The following is a 15,682-nucleotide window of genomic DNA, read 5'->3' as shown; positions in this document are numbered from 1 at the left end:
TGCTGTTATAATAGCTGAATCCTTAAAGAAGAAGTGGCCACTTCGCAGCAGGCTATTTTCCACTTCCTGTCTAGAGGGTTTGAGCATCATCATCATCGAATCATTGAATCGAAAATGGATCAGAACAGTAAAAGAATTGTCATGGCACTACATAGTGGGTTAAAGAGTGATATGACATGGGCCTTAAATGCTCTTATAGTGTTGTCCTTCAAAGAAAAGGAGGATCTTTGAAAAGATTCTACTCCTCTTGCAAAGCTACTTTGAGTTTTGGATGCTCTTTTGCAAGTTGTTGATGATTGGCGTGATATCGCACACTCAAGGGAGGCTGCAAAACTGGCCAGGCCAAGGGTTTTGGGAGAAAATTGTGTCTTCACAGGTTTTGGATCTGAATATGAAATAACAAGCCCAAATGATCCACTTTCACGCATCAGGTCAGTATCTGATGCTTTAACTTCAAAGGAGAAAGGAGATGGTACTAAAAATAGGGGTTCTGATTGGTGGTATGATGAAGAGGGATTTTTTGAGGGCCGAGCAGAAAGATAACAATGTGTTGTCACTACTTCAAATGTTATATGCAATTTTTCCTTTATGTCAGATAATGAGTCAGTAATGGCTCAACATCGGCATTGCCTTGAGACAATTGTTCAGTGCATGGAAGACCATGATACTGAGGACAAGGAACTTGTTACAAATGAAATTGAGACAATTTTCAACCTGGAACCCTTTCTGAATTTGCGAATCTTCAGTTCGTCAAATGCATCACAGGCTCCCACAACTGAGAAGAGGGAAGTTGAAGCAATCGTGGGTATACTAGGGTCACCTGTTAAAGCTTGGCACTGTGTTCATGCGGAGTTGGTTGGACGACTGATTGTCAATCTAGATAACGAACCATTTGTTCCTGGGGCAGATACGTAGGCATCAGCTGTAGCCTCCCTTTACAATCTTGCAGAGGTCAAAATGGACTACCGATTGAGGCTTGCTAATGAACACTGGGCAATAGGAATACTTCTAAAGATAATTCGATCACCTCATCCTCTATCATCACCTCGCTCAGCATGGGCTGCACATCTTTCTGCATTCAAAAACAATTTGGCCCAGAGAAAGTGTCCTCACTGCAATCACGAGATCCATTAGCAGTGCCTCAATTCGTATTGTCCTTGAGAGCGGATGTTATGCTAGGGCAAGTTTTCATAAGCCATAGGGGACCTGACGCCAAGCTCACTCATGCCACCCTGATCTACCATAATCTCAAGCAGTGTGGGTTGCACGTCTTTATCGATCTGAAGGAACTTCGCATGGGAGATGGCCCCAAAGGAGCCATTCGCAGTGCCTCTGTTAACATCATCATTTTTCTAAGAAATATGTTGAATCACCTTGGTGCTTGAATGAGCTAAATTGGATTTTGAAATCAGTTCATGATGAGCACTCTCTACCCTTCTACCCATTTTTTATGACGTTGATCCTTTTCACCTTCATGACATTACGAGGGGACCTTATGCCGAAGGCTTTAAAAAACACAAACTAAAGCGCAGAGACACCACGGAATGGGAGAAATCACTGAAAGAAGCCGCAAATATTTCTAGCGTAATGGTAAAAAATGATCAAAGTGACTATGGGATATATTTAGAACATATAGTGAGAACTGTATTCAAAGACGTAAAACAACGGGAACCGTTGGAGGTGGCTACACACCAGGTTGGGCTGCAAGAAGTGGCTAAGGATTTCGAAAATATAACTGGGGATCTAAAGATTCTAAATGACACAAAGATAGTGGGAATTGCGGGAATGAGCAGTATCCAAGGAGTGTTTCATTTCTTAGAAAAGATGTCGTGGCTCCCTATGTCCATGCTCTGATAATTGTCTTCATTCATATGCTACGATTGATAACACTAAAGCAACAGAAGAAACTTTTTGGTCAACCATAGAGCTTCGTACTCGTCACATGCAAAAAAATCTTCTTCATGACTTCTCACAATTTCTCTGATACCACATGTAGAAATCTAAATCAACTAAGACACAATCACACTTATAAAATAAATATCAAACATATAGAAAAACCAGACATGGCAGAAAAAGCCTCAGCCTTACAGCATTCCTCACATTCTCATTATTAATCAATCCAATGTACAAAGAATGATAATAGTACAAATAAATACATGAGGAAGTTGGTCTCAAGATAATATGTCTATCTTGGACACTATGGTTGAGAATTTTTCTCAACAAAACACTAATCTAGGAGAACTAATTGGAGAGAATCTCTTATCCTAACTAAACTCCCTAGTTTGAGGAACTAACTCCTAATTCTCAAGATTTGATTTATTTAATTATAATTTTGGATTTATAATTGTTTTATTATGACAATGAGGCTAAAATTTGGCAATCCATTGTGAATGTGGACGAGGAGCTAGATCCAGAATAGTTGAAGATGAACCGCCTTTAAGAAACCCAACACTTTGAAACTGACAAGTGTGTTTTGTGCATGGGTTTTGCACATGGTTTTGGGCAAGATGTTTTTTTACCCATGGTACCTTGTAGATCCGGTTAAGGGAACTACGGTTATGTTCTAATCAAGGGTTAATGGATTGGGGATTATGGATGCTTTGACATATATATATATATATATATATATATATATATATACATGTAGATATATATATATATATATAGATATATATATATATATATATATATATATATATATATATACATGTATATATATATATACATGTATATATATATATATATATATATATATATATATATATCTATATATATATATATATATATATATATATATATATATATATATATATATATATATATATATACATATCGATATTGTAACATTGAAAGGAATATAAAGAAAAATCAATCTGGTAGTCCTTGTTTTGGAATCCAGGAGAAAATCTCTCTATATATATATTTTATGTTTTATGCTCTCGCCATTGTTTATTTTCTATTTTTAGAATTCATATGTAAGTAATTTATGTACATAATTAAAACTTGTATTTGGTATCAAAGTTATTTCGGCTTCAAGGGGACACCATTGTTGCTGAGGGGTTTTTCTCGGGCCTGTGGTAGACTTGGTTCATTGGGAGATCTACGGGATCGATTCTTGCAGTGAAAGAAGATGGCAAGTAGTGGAAAGATAGAGATCGAGAAATTTAATGGTCAGAGTTTTGAGTTGTGGAAACTCGAGATAGTGGATCTACTGGTGGATAACAATTAGTGGATCGCGATAGATCTAGGTACTAAACAAACGAAAATGTCAGATGAACACTAGAGGAAGTTGGATCGGAAATCAAAGACCACAATATGGTTGTGTATCTCAGATTCAGTATTTTTGAATGTATCAGGGGAAGCTATGACGAAGGCTTTGTTGGACAGGTTAGGGACTTTGTATCAATCTAAGTCTCTGGTGAACAGACTGTTCCTACGTAAAAAGTTGTATAACCTGAGGATTTAGGATGGAGACTTGGTGACAGAGAATTTGAACACCTTTAATACTGTGGTAAGTAAGTTGTTATTTTTTGATATTAAAATTTAAGATGAAGATAAGTGCATAAGTTTGTAGTGTTCTCTACCACATTCATGGGATAGTCTAGTCGTTGCAATAGGTAGTAATACAACTACCTTGAAGTTTGATGAAATAGTCTCATCCTTGTTGTCGGAGGAGATGAGACGGAAAAATATGGAGGGACATAATGGATATGCCTTGTCTATATGAATATGGTCCTAGAACATAAATAAAAATAGGTCCTCGAGTGAGAGATCTAAATCTAGAGGGAGATCTAAATCTCCAAGAAAACCTATAAAGGTGTGCTAGAAATGTGGAAAGAAAGGGCACTTCAAAGAGGATTGTAGATCTAAAGCTCCGGAGAAAGGAAAGGGATCTAATGATGCTCCTTTTGCAGAGGTGCAAACCACCTTAGATGAAGGTGGGGATGTGTACTTGGCTTCTTCTTCAAGAACATAGGTAGATCATAAGGTATAGTTGATATACTCAGGCGCATCCATTCAATTCACTCACCATAGGGAGTGGTTCTGTGAGTATGAGAAATATGATGGTGGTGATGTCTTCTTAAGGGATGAAAGGAAGGATAGAATCTTCAGATGCAGAAAAGTCAAGCTGAAGTTGCAAGGTGGAAGGATTAAAACACTTCCGGGTGTTCTGTATATTCTTGCATTGGCCAGAAATCTGATTTTTGTAAGCAAGATGGATGATGCGGGTGTAAACACAATGTTCAAGAAAGATACTTGCAAGATGGTTCGGGGAGCATTGATATTGATGCGGGGAGTTTGGATTGGAACTTTGTACAAGCTTCTGGGTAGCATTATTATTGATGGGTGCAATAGTTTTGTGGTTCTTCGAAGTGGAGCAGAAAACCTTGTGGTCTTTGGAGAAAAGACCATATTATGGCATCAAAGGCTTGGACATATTGGAGAGAAGGGCATTTGAATACTTCATGGTAATGGTATGGTAGAAGGTATATCTAATTGCTCTCTGGATTTCGATTTCTGTGAACATTGTGTATGTGGGAAGTAGAATCGAGTGAGTTTCCCCTCTGGTGCTAAGAGGGCGCAAGGGATATTAGAGCTTATGCACAGTGATGTGTTTAGACCTATTTCGATTCCATCATTGGGTATATTTGTGTACTATGTATCATTTATAGATGAATTCTCAAGGAATACATGGATATATTTCCTCAGGAAGAAATATGAAGTCTTTGATAGGTTTAAAGAATTTAAGGCTCTGGCGGAAAACCAGACAGAGAAGAAGATAAAGGCGTTGAGGATACATAATGGTGGAGAGTTCTGCAAGAAGGAATATGAAGAGTTCTGTAAGAAGTGCGGTATAGCACAGAAAAAGACTACTCCATACACACCTCAGCAAAATGAAGTTGTAGAAATAATGAATAGGATGTTGATGGAAAAGGAAAGAAGCATGCTCAGTGGTGCAACATTGGGACAAGAATTCTAGGAAGAGGTGGTGGAGACTGCATGTTACATGGTCAATAGATCACCTTCATCAGCGTTGGAGGAGAAGTCTCCACATGAGGTTTGGACTGGTAAAAAACCCTCTCTTTCGCATCTGAGGGTATTTAGCTGTGATGCATGTGTACATGTTCCAAAAGAGAAAATAACCAAGTTGGATAGTAAATATGAAAAGTGCATCTTTATTGGGTATAATGGTGGTTTAAAAAGTTATAAGCTTTAGAAGCTAGATACAAGGAAGGTTGTGTACAACCAAGATGTAGTGTTTAGAGAGGTGAAATATGTTATTAAACATGAATTCCTACCAAAGGACTTAAGAAGATAGAGTTTGAGCTAAAGGAGGAAGAATCAAACTCTACAATAGAAGAGGAATCAAAAGATGAAGAGACACAAACTACAGCCATGAGAAGACCAATTCGAGAAAGAAGGTAGCCAGAAAGTTATAGTCCATCTTCTTTCTATTCAAATTTTTCTTTATCTATTATTGATAATGATCCTAGAAATGTCTGGGAGGCAGTAGATTCAGAGGATGGAAAACTCTAGAAAGAGGCCATGGTTGATGAAATGGAATCTTTGGAAAAAGATGAGGCTTAGGATCTAGTGGAGTTACTGGCTGGAAGGAAAGCCGTTGGAAGAAAATGGATTTTTAAGAAGAAGATGAATGCAGAAGGCAAGGTGGAGAAATATAAAGATGGTTTTTAGAAAAAAGTTATTCCCAAGTGACGGGAATTGATTTTGGTGATATTTTTTCTCCTATTGCGAAGGTAGGTTCTATTAGATTACTTTTATCTATTGTTGTTGCTTTTGATTTTGAGGTCAAATAGATCGATGTGAAGACAACATTTCTTCACAGGGATCTGGAATAAGATATTTACATGAGGCAACCTGAAAGCTTTGCGGTGAAGGGAAAAAAAGAACTGGTATTCAGGTTAAAAAAGTCTCTGTATGGGTTAAAACAATCACCAAGGATGTGGTATCAGAAATTCTATACATTTATACGGGGACTTGGCTTCACCAAAAGTAAAGTGGATCACTGTCTGTATTTTAAATTAATTAGCGACCATTTTATTTATATGGTCTCATATGTGGATGATATGTTGCTGATTGGAAATGACAAATAAATTATCCAGGAATTGAAGGTCCAATTGTCCTCCAAATTCGACATGAAAGATCTTGGTGCTACAAACTATATTTGGGGATGGAAATTAAATGATATCTGGAAAAGAGGAAGCTTGGTTAAACCAAAGGAAGTATGTCGAGATAATATTGCAGAGGTTTAATACACAAGATAGTAAATCGGTGACAGTTCTGTTGGCCCTCAATTTTGACCCTTTTTCACCATGCATAATCCATCTATCTATCATCCCTTACCATCATACCATGGTCATATTTTCCATATTTTTTCCTCTTTTTTCACATTAAGGTAAAATAATTATGTCTTTTAATTTTTAGAATTTTTAGTAAAAATTGGGTATTAAAAATTATTTTTGACTAGAACAAAATTTCCCGTAATGGCTCCATTGAAGTCGTATGTGCAGGACAACTAGGTGGAAATTGAAGATATATTCAAGAAGTATGGGAACCAAGGATGGACATACTCCTATTGGCACAATCCAAATGAGTCAGAACATGCCTAGTCAAAGCTGGTCAAACTTGACCAGTCACCCAGAAAATCCCCTAATTTAAGGGGTAGTTTTGTGATTTTGTGGAATCCTACCATATTTTGTGCAGCAAAATGGATGAGTTCAACCTAATTAGATGGATTGGGGCTCTTATAGGTTGTTACAGATATTTTATTTGAGTTTGTTATACTTTTTCCTTATTTAAGCATAATTATTTAGCAACTATGAACATGTATTATGACTATTGAGACTTCTCTATTTCTGAATATAATTTGAAGAAATTGTCTTCTATTTTCTTGTTGTTCCTATTGTGGAATGTGATTTATGATCTACTGTAGCTGATAGTTTCAAGTGTACCAAGCAAGGGTGGAGGGCCCCCATTTTGAGCTAAGTACACTGCAGTGTAATTTTGTGTATAATTGTGAGTATTTTAGATTGTTGTTTCCTTTATAGTTTCTTGTGAATATTTTATGAATAGATTCATTATATGCCATGTTCATTTATGTCTTTTGAATGATTTCCTTTCAGTAATTGGTTTAAGCAGGGAAGGTCAACCAAGGCATCTAATTTAGATTCTCTTCCTTCTAGAATAGGCACTGAAATGGAAAATTTGCATTTAATTTTTACTGCTTTCTTGAATTAGTTATCATTTATGCTTTTGGAATGATTTATTTTTAGTAATTGGTTTAAGCAGGGAAGGTCAACCAAGGCATCTAAGTTAGATCCACCTTTTCCTTCTAGATTAAGAACTGAACTAAAAATTGTGTTTATGAATTTAATCTTTACTACTTTCTTGATTTGGTTATGCTATTCTTTATGGTGGAACTGATCTTGTTGGAATAAGGATAATGAGAAAGGACAACCAAGACCTCTAAGTTAGAGCCTCTTCCTCATTGGCTATGCTCCACAAAGACTCATTGCACTCTTGGTTCTAGATTAAAATTTCAATGTTTTCTTTTTAGTAAATTTTATATTTGTAATATGCATTTCCATTATTTTCATCTAAACAACTACTTCCTACACTAGTTTAATCTAAGCTTCCATATACTTTGGTTTTCTTTTAAGATTACCAACCTAGATTGATAATTAAAATAGATGCTCTAATTCAAATCCATAAATTAGACTGACATTTTTGGTGTCATTGTCGGGGAAGCACACTTAGATAGAGTTGGTTAGGAAGATTGTTTAGAAAATATAAAAAAAAAACAAAAACAACAATAAAACATAAAAGAAAAAACACTTTTCTTTATGGTTATTCACACTTAGACATAGAAATTAGAAAGGTAGATCCTCAAAACAAAACCCCCAACCACTAAAAAAAACTCATTAACTACAAAATTTATTTTCAAAACAAAAATATACAAAACATGATGTTAAATAAGTCATTTAGAGAAGGAGGGTATGCCACCACAAGGATCTTCTCAAATCTTTGTCTACAATTTAGAATGGTCACTAGGGATGAATCTTCATTTCAAAAGATAGAAGAGGAACAAAGAATCCATGAAGAGGATCCATAAGTAGAGAATCTAGAAGCTTCTTCTAGTTATCTTTGTAAGGATATCAATGAATTATGGATCAGATGCAATGAAATTCAAAAAATAGAGTTGTATATTGAAGGAAATCTAGAATATGTATCACAAGATCCCTTGTGAATTCATGATTTTGAACAAGTTCCACAAGAAGAACTTTGTGTTATGACAGTTGAGGAGAATGATTTTGAAATTCTCTTATACTTAAGAGAATGATTTGTTTTTCTACAATAGAGTAGGATAGAATAAATTAATAAATAAATATGTAAATCAATTCACAATAAGAATTTTGGTTCAAGCTCCCATGAATAATTCTTCAAATCATTGTTCAATACTCATTTGGAAGGATTTTACGGAAAAATGCAGCAAGGACAATCCTATTTTGGGTAACCATATAGGATCATTTTCAAAGCATGTTTTTAAACATGTTATCTCTTGAAATCTAGTCTTTAAATCCATTTTGAAATTTTCAATTTGGATCGCAAATAAAAAATATGATCAAAATAAATACTAGGTCTCAAGTGAAATTTTGAGAATAGAATTAGTACAACATTGATTAAAAGGGTCTAATGGAAACATTTTTACATGATATGCATAGGAAAAATATCCCTTTGAATCTAGTTTCCAAATCAATTTGAGTCACCTCAATCCGGCATCATATGAAAATGTTATGCTCAAAATACTATCTGCTTGTCAAAAAATCTGCATGGTGATAATTTTAGGTCTTGACTGTTCATTGGAATATTTCACATATCAAATTATCTTCCTTTCAAAACCTGTTTATGTGGGAGATATATATTCAAGTATATTTCACGACACAATTTGAATAATCCCATTTTAAGGCTAGGTGAAAATGTTATGCCACATTTAGTGCCAGCATGTCTTAAAATCAACATAGTGAAATTATGCCTCCTAGGTCTATTCATCAACAATTTTGTGATATCAAACATAACAATTTTAAAAATATGTTTCTAGTGGATATAAAAAAATTAATATACTTTAATCTCCAAGTAGAATGACACCAATCTGATTTTTAATGAAAATGTTACACTCCAAATAGTGAATGTCGGTCTAGTAAAACATTCACAAGAAGCTCTATCAAACATGGTACTTCTCATCATTTTTAACATATCATTTTAAACCATTTTGATTTTTTTTTATAATGGAAGTATCCATATGAATTCACTTCAAATTTTCTTTTGAATCACTCTAATTGGACATAAAACAAAGATTTTGTGAACAACATATCGCTAGGAGGTCTAGGTTGGCCACCATCATCAAGGGGTAAAACAAATGTGTTTTCTTTGTATATCATCTTTGGAATTTTTTTAAAGAATTTCTTGTAGTTATTTATATATTAATTGGAAGAAGAGAGACTGTACACCTATCTTCCTCCATCATCTAATATTATATTGCAGGTAAATGCTATGTTTTTGCAAGTCATAAGAAGATTTAAGGAGTGAACTCCATGGATGAAGGACTTTTCAAAGTCAATATTTAACAATTAATATATGAGAATATGAAATGCAAATATTCAAGTCAAAGCAAAGTTAAATTCACAGGATGTTTAGTTCATCCAAAGAAACTCAAACTCGTGAAGCTTGCTTTCAGTTGCTGACCAACAACACCAACAAACCTACAAGATGGATCGAGATCGAGGCAAAAGACATGAAGCTAATCATCAAAAGAAGAAGTCAAGTTTTGTACCATGACAAGTCACATCCATTTCCAAAGAATCCTTTCATAAGCCATATTGTTCATGATTTCATTCATCTACCATATTGTATGCTAAGCTTCACAATCATTCAGATCTACCATGTTGAAGTCCAGATCTATTATCTATCTATCCATCTACTCCTAGATCATGATTTCAACCTATCTTACTTTCATAAGCTTTCCATACTTCCTGACTCCATTATACCCTGCCTCCATCCAGAAAAGAAAAGAATAAAAAAAATAGAAAAAGATAAAAAAAATAATAAAGAGGTTTGGTTGTGAAAATCTAGATTCCTGGCACAGTACAAACCTCAATTCATAATAGAAAACCAATTTATTTGGCTAATATGAATTCTATAAAAAAATGTGTTTTTTTCAAGTCATTATTTCGAAGATATCATGTTGCAAGTGTCAACTTTTGCAACTTTCTTCATTTGTGATGGTGACGATAATGAAAAAGTACCCATTAGGGAAGGATCTTTGAAGAGACCTACTCCAACGTTATGAAGAGATATAGGGGGTCTGTGAACTAATGGAATGCTTGTAGTAGCCCGTGAAAGAGAGGCAAAGAAGCCGACTTGATCAATTACTGTGATTCCACCTTTATGAGGGAAAGCGATCATACGAAAGTATGTTGAAACCATAGCATCCATAGCATAAACCGAAGGTCTTCCTAGAAAAATGTTGTAGTCAAGGGGTTTGTCAACAACCTCAAATTCAACAGTTACAATTTTTCCCCCTAGTTCTATATGTAGGTTACTTAAAATTCCACAAGGCGTATAAGTGCGACCATCAAAATATTTTAAAGTTGTAGGTGACCGTGACAAAGGCAGGGAGCCAAGTGTTTTCCAGCAACTCATTGACATGATACAAGTAGATGCACCCTCATCAACAATGGTTTGGTGAACGAGTTTATTCAAAGCCTTTACTTGGATCAAGAAAGCTAATTGAGTTGGTAATTGTGGCGTATATCTCGCATAATTAAAAACCACAAGATTAAAATCCATTGGATCAATTCCATCGATTGCTGACAATAAAGCCTGGTTTTGGGAGGGACAATTTTGAAGCACCTCAAGTGTCGACATAGCAGAAGGTGACTGAGCCAAATCGTCTACTATGTTATATTTTTGTGCTGCTTGAGCTCGAGGGTTGAATGTAGACTTATGTACAACTCCTTTAGGTGGTTTTACTGTTAACTTTGGTGCAATAGGTGGTGGAATAGGATAAGACGAAGTCAAAGTTGAAGTATTTGGTTGATCTAAAGCCTAGTTATTTGACGATGACGATGGATTACCATAATATTTACTTCATGTAGACACCAAAACATCAATTTTAGGCTTAGAGGTGGATAGCATAAGCACTTGTGAAGTGGAAGCATGATCTGTAGCAACCAAATGAGTCTCTGGATTCAGAAAAGGATCTGTCAACACAGCAGATGCACTAGAAGTCTTAAGAAGTTTTGAGACTTCAGAGCGGTGATGAGAGTCTTGTGTAAAATTCTCCTCATTACAGATTAAACATGGATAATGAATTTTCCTAGCTAGATAAGAGGAATCAGATGATTTGTCTTAAGGGGGAGGATCTTGTTTCTTTTTAGCTTTCCCCTTCTTCTTGCTTCTAGGTTGCTTTTCATTCTTGCCTTTGTCAGATGACACGGCATTTATTTTGGAAGCAGGAGTATTATCAGATGCAGTAGAAGTTTGATTGGAAATAGCAAGTGTTTGACCAGATGGTCTACCTGTTGTTTGTGTGCTTGAAGAACCAATCACACCGTCACTGGCATGAGAGTCCTTACTCGATGGGGGTGGAGGAACAGTGAAAGTTGGTCTAGGTGCATTTGGAATTTTGTCATAAAACGTGTCAGACTAGGTGTAAATCAAGTGTAAGTATTGGGCATGAGAAATTACTTGCTCTTTAGTGACAACTTCTCCTTTAGCCACATCCTTGGTGATAGATGGCAACAAGGATTTTATAAACCACTCAACTAAAATCTTATTAGGAACATAAGTTTTGACCATTCGATGAAGACGATGCCACTCATGAGTATGATCAGAAATGTGAGCAGTAGTAGTCTATTTAAAATCAGTCAATAGTTCCATTCTAGTTTCATATCGGATGGGTAACTGGAAGTGGGTTAAAAACATGGTGGCTAAGGATGTAAATTTATCAAATGAAGCTCGTGGTAATTCAATATACCACTTTGCAGTCGGACCAGTAAGTTTTCGCTGGAAAATACGTAGTCTAACTGAATCATCATTCAAGGAGTTTGATGAACACCATAAATGAAAAATCATAACATGGTTGGATAGGTTTTCTCTAGGGTTTCCATTGAATTTCAGAATATTGGAAGGCAATTTATGAGGAATCACTGGCCACCAAGGTGCATAAAGAATTGGATCATTGGTAAGCCGATTTAAATCTGGTAATTCAAGTGTTGCAACAAAAGGAAACTGTCTATTAAGATCAGGTTGAGCGTAACCAGGGTAAGATGGAATTTCCTCGGAAATAGGCCTTTGCATACCAACATAAGGAAAATGTTTTTGGTAACCTTGACAGGGGTAAGTTTGTTGAGCAAATCCGATATAAGGAGGTTGTTGGGCACTAGGATAAATTTGCTGTTGTCCAAACCCACCATAGGCTTGTTGACCAGGACCTAGGTAAACTTGTTGTTGACCAAACCCAGCATAGGCTTGTTGACCAAGTCTAGGATAAGTTTGGTATTGTTGGAATTGTTGTTGATTTAACGATTGTTGCCCACCAATGTAAGTTTGAATAGGTTGTGAATATATTACACCAGTATAAGTCTGAATTATTCCAGTAAATGGTAAACTGGCCTGAGGCTGTTGGATTCTAGGCACAAACGGTTGTTGTAAAAAGGTCTGAGAAGACTGAATATGTAAAACCGAAACTTAGGGGACAGAGGTTGAAGGACCAGCTTGCAAAGGTTGAGATACAACTAACTGAGCTTGCGACTATGGTAAAGTTGTAACAACAGTCGTAGTAGGTATGGATGAAATAGATTGCATTGGTTGTGATGGATACACAAGCCTTGGTTGAACGGGCATTGTTTGCTACCACTTACAAATAGTCATTCCAGGCTGACCTAAAGACAACGACATACTGCCATGTGGTTTCCACCTAGAAAATGGAGGATAAGGAGATTGTGCATATTGTTCTCCATATGGGGGTAATCCAATGTAAAGCGGATACATTGGATGGTAACCAAATGAACCAGCTTGATATTGACTTGATGGATCAAACTGTTCAATATCCGTAAGTGAAGAACCAGGTAAAATTCCTATGGAGGACATGGGTGAAGACCATGGACTAGAAGCAACACCTAAGTGGGTTCTAGATAAAGATTGGTAACTTGGTAGGATAGATGAAAGACCATACAAATGTGATTCAAGTGTTGTGGTAAACATCAAAGAAGTAGCGACAGAGGATTCTGCCACAACTGTAACAGATGGTACAATCTGGGATGTTGATTCTGCCATATTCAAATGTCCTAATAAATGTCCTAACGAATCAACGAGAGTCTGAAAGTAATCAGGATCAAAAGGAGCAGTAAAATGAGGAGTATGAGGATAAAGATAAAGTTCAGGTCCAAAGAGAATTGGAGTTCTGGGTGTTTCTTCTTCAGGTTCCTATTCAATCAAAATCAAACCAGGTGGAAGGATTTCACTGTCAGTTCTGTAATAGAATTTTGGTATTTTACTCTACAGTAAAGGGGAAGGCTCAATAGTTACAAATGTCTGAGCATAAACTGGTCGATTTTCTTCCAGTATCATAACAACTTCAGATTGTTCAACTTTAAGATCCAAGTGTTCTGGTAAAAGAACAATAGGTTCAGGTAGGGCTTCTTGAACAACTTCAGGTTCAAAGGTAACTTTTGGTTCAGAAGTAAATTTTGGTTGAACTATGATAAGTTTAGGATCAACTTCTGGTTGAACAGATTCAAGTTTAAAAGTAATTTCTTGTTGAACAACTTTGGGTTGAGAATCAAATTCTTGTTGGACAACTTGGGTTACCGTTTCACTAAGTTCATTTTTAGTGTCCTAAGTTAATTGTGGAGATTCCACTTCAGTAACAGATGTACCAATAATTGTAGGAGTAACTGGGGTCACAGTACTTACCGGTATAGGTGACAATGGTAATTTAGATGAAGAACCAGGAGTTTGTGATGTATTGGATTTAGTCAAACGAGACCGCTTTTTCCGACTAGGTGTAGCTTCAGGGGGTAAAAGCAGTTTACTCATTGTTCTCTACGAATGATGGGGTAAGGGTTGATGTTCCTCCGCGATTTTTGATTGATTTTATTACAAAAAGAAATAAACAAAAAGAGGGTAATCTAGGAAAAAGGATTACCAAGCAACTGTGAACTGCAATATACTGTCTTAATAAACCAAGGACTTAACATATGTGCAGGAAATGTCCCTGAATGTTGTGTTCGATGTATCACAGTGTACAAGGTGACTGAGTCAGTTACCTAAGAATGGATAGCAACCTAATTTAGTCCTCCCATATATACCCGAAAGTACGTGGAGGCCCAATCCATGTTAGCACTGTCTAATGCAAAACTACACAGTGAGATAATTCCTTTATACTTTTCATACTATAACACTGCCCTATATACCTGAATGTACCTGGACGAGCTACGATATACTTACGTATGTGGAATGAGATATCACACTCGGAATGTATCATAGACAATTCATGACAGTTGTTGTGTTTTACGATGCCGGAACACGTCTCTAGCCTAGAACCTCTAAATGTTATTCTTTAGGTGACAATGCTCCATTAGGTTAATTGAGATAACTTTTAAGTTAATCTTGATTAAGAGTTTTTCTTTCAAGTTCACCGCATGATGTCTTTGAAATTCCCAGAATGAAACTATGATTAGAAACATTCTTTCCATTTGATTTTGAACAACAAAAACCTTAACTGCAAGGGATAGATCAATCAAAATGTTTAATCAAAGAGCAAAGAGCACATCTAATGCAATTTCCCTATACTATTCCTACAAGCACACACAAACCTCTAGATGCATAATGCAAGTTTTTCTTTTCAATTCCCTTAATGTTTAGATGAACAAAAGGAAACTAATGCACATACAATCAATCAATCTTTTTGCAAGAAACGAAGACTTTACGACAGTTCCTTTTCATAAAATATTAATCGACTATAAGCTAAATTTGACAATGAATTGATAATGATAAAGAAATCATTTAAGAAACACTAAAAAATCAAGGCCAAAGTAGGGCTAGGAGGAGAAATACAACTTGATTTCAGAACCACAAGAATCATTGATCTTTTAGCAAGCAAAAATAGAAGCAACTTTGGAAAAAATCAAGCCAAAGGTGGGTTTTTTAGCCTAAAAGGAATCAGTGCAGGCTAGAGAGGGAGACAATGTGCTACAATGCACTGTCTCTAAGGAAGGGGCTACTGTGTAGCACACTGTGTCCAGGCCAACACTACGCTGGTGCCAGAGAGTCAAATCAAGAGACAGTCAAGCACAATTTTTTACTAAAAACACTTCAAAAAGACTAAAATAAGTTCAGTAAAGTCAAGAAAAGTCTAATAGGGTGTAATATGATGAGAGTAAGTCACCAAGAATGACAATCGTCCCTAGTATGTGTTATCACTCAAGTTGTTCCCAAAAGTTGTAAGAAAGGGAATACGACCGAGGTAACCACAGACCAGCCTTTTAGACACAGATTCTAGCCAATCTACATCCTGAGAGGGCTCTCTCTTTATAATTTAGCTTTGTTTTGAAGTATATTAGGCTAGCTATGAAGTGCAAGGTTTTGTTTTGAGTTT

General features: G+C 35.9%; 1 pseudogene; it reads left to right on the top strand.

Annotated features, from left to right (window-relative positions):
• Positions 1 to 26: 26 nt before the first annotated feature.
• LOC149220340 (armadillo repeat-containing protein LFR pseudogene) lies at positions 27 to 1,134 on the top strand (annotated as a pseudogene).
• The last annotated feature ends 14,548 nt before the right edge of the window (positions 1,135 to 15,682 follow it).

The sequence above is a fragment of the Pinus tabuliformis genome, chromosome Q (assembly GCF_031772625.1).
Source record: "Pinus tabuliformis cultivar Carrire ecotype Pingquan chromosome Q, CPIR1, whole genome shotgun sequence".
NCBI lineage: Eukaryota > Viridiplantae > Streptophyta > Pinopsida > Pinales > Pinaceae > Pinus > Pinus tabuliformis.
Note: the sequence above shows the minus strand (reverse complement) of the source record. Positions and strands in the feature narration are given on the sequence as shown.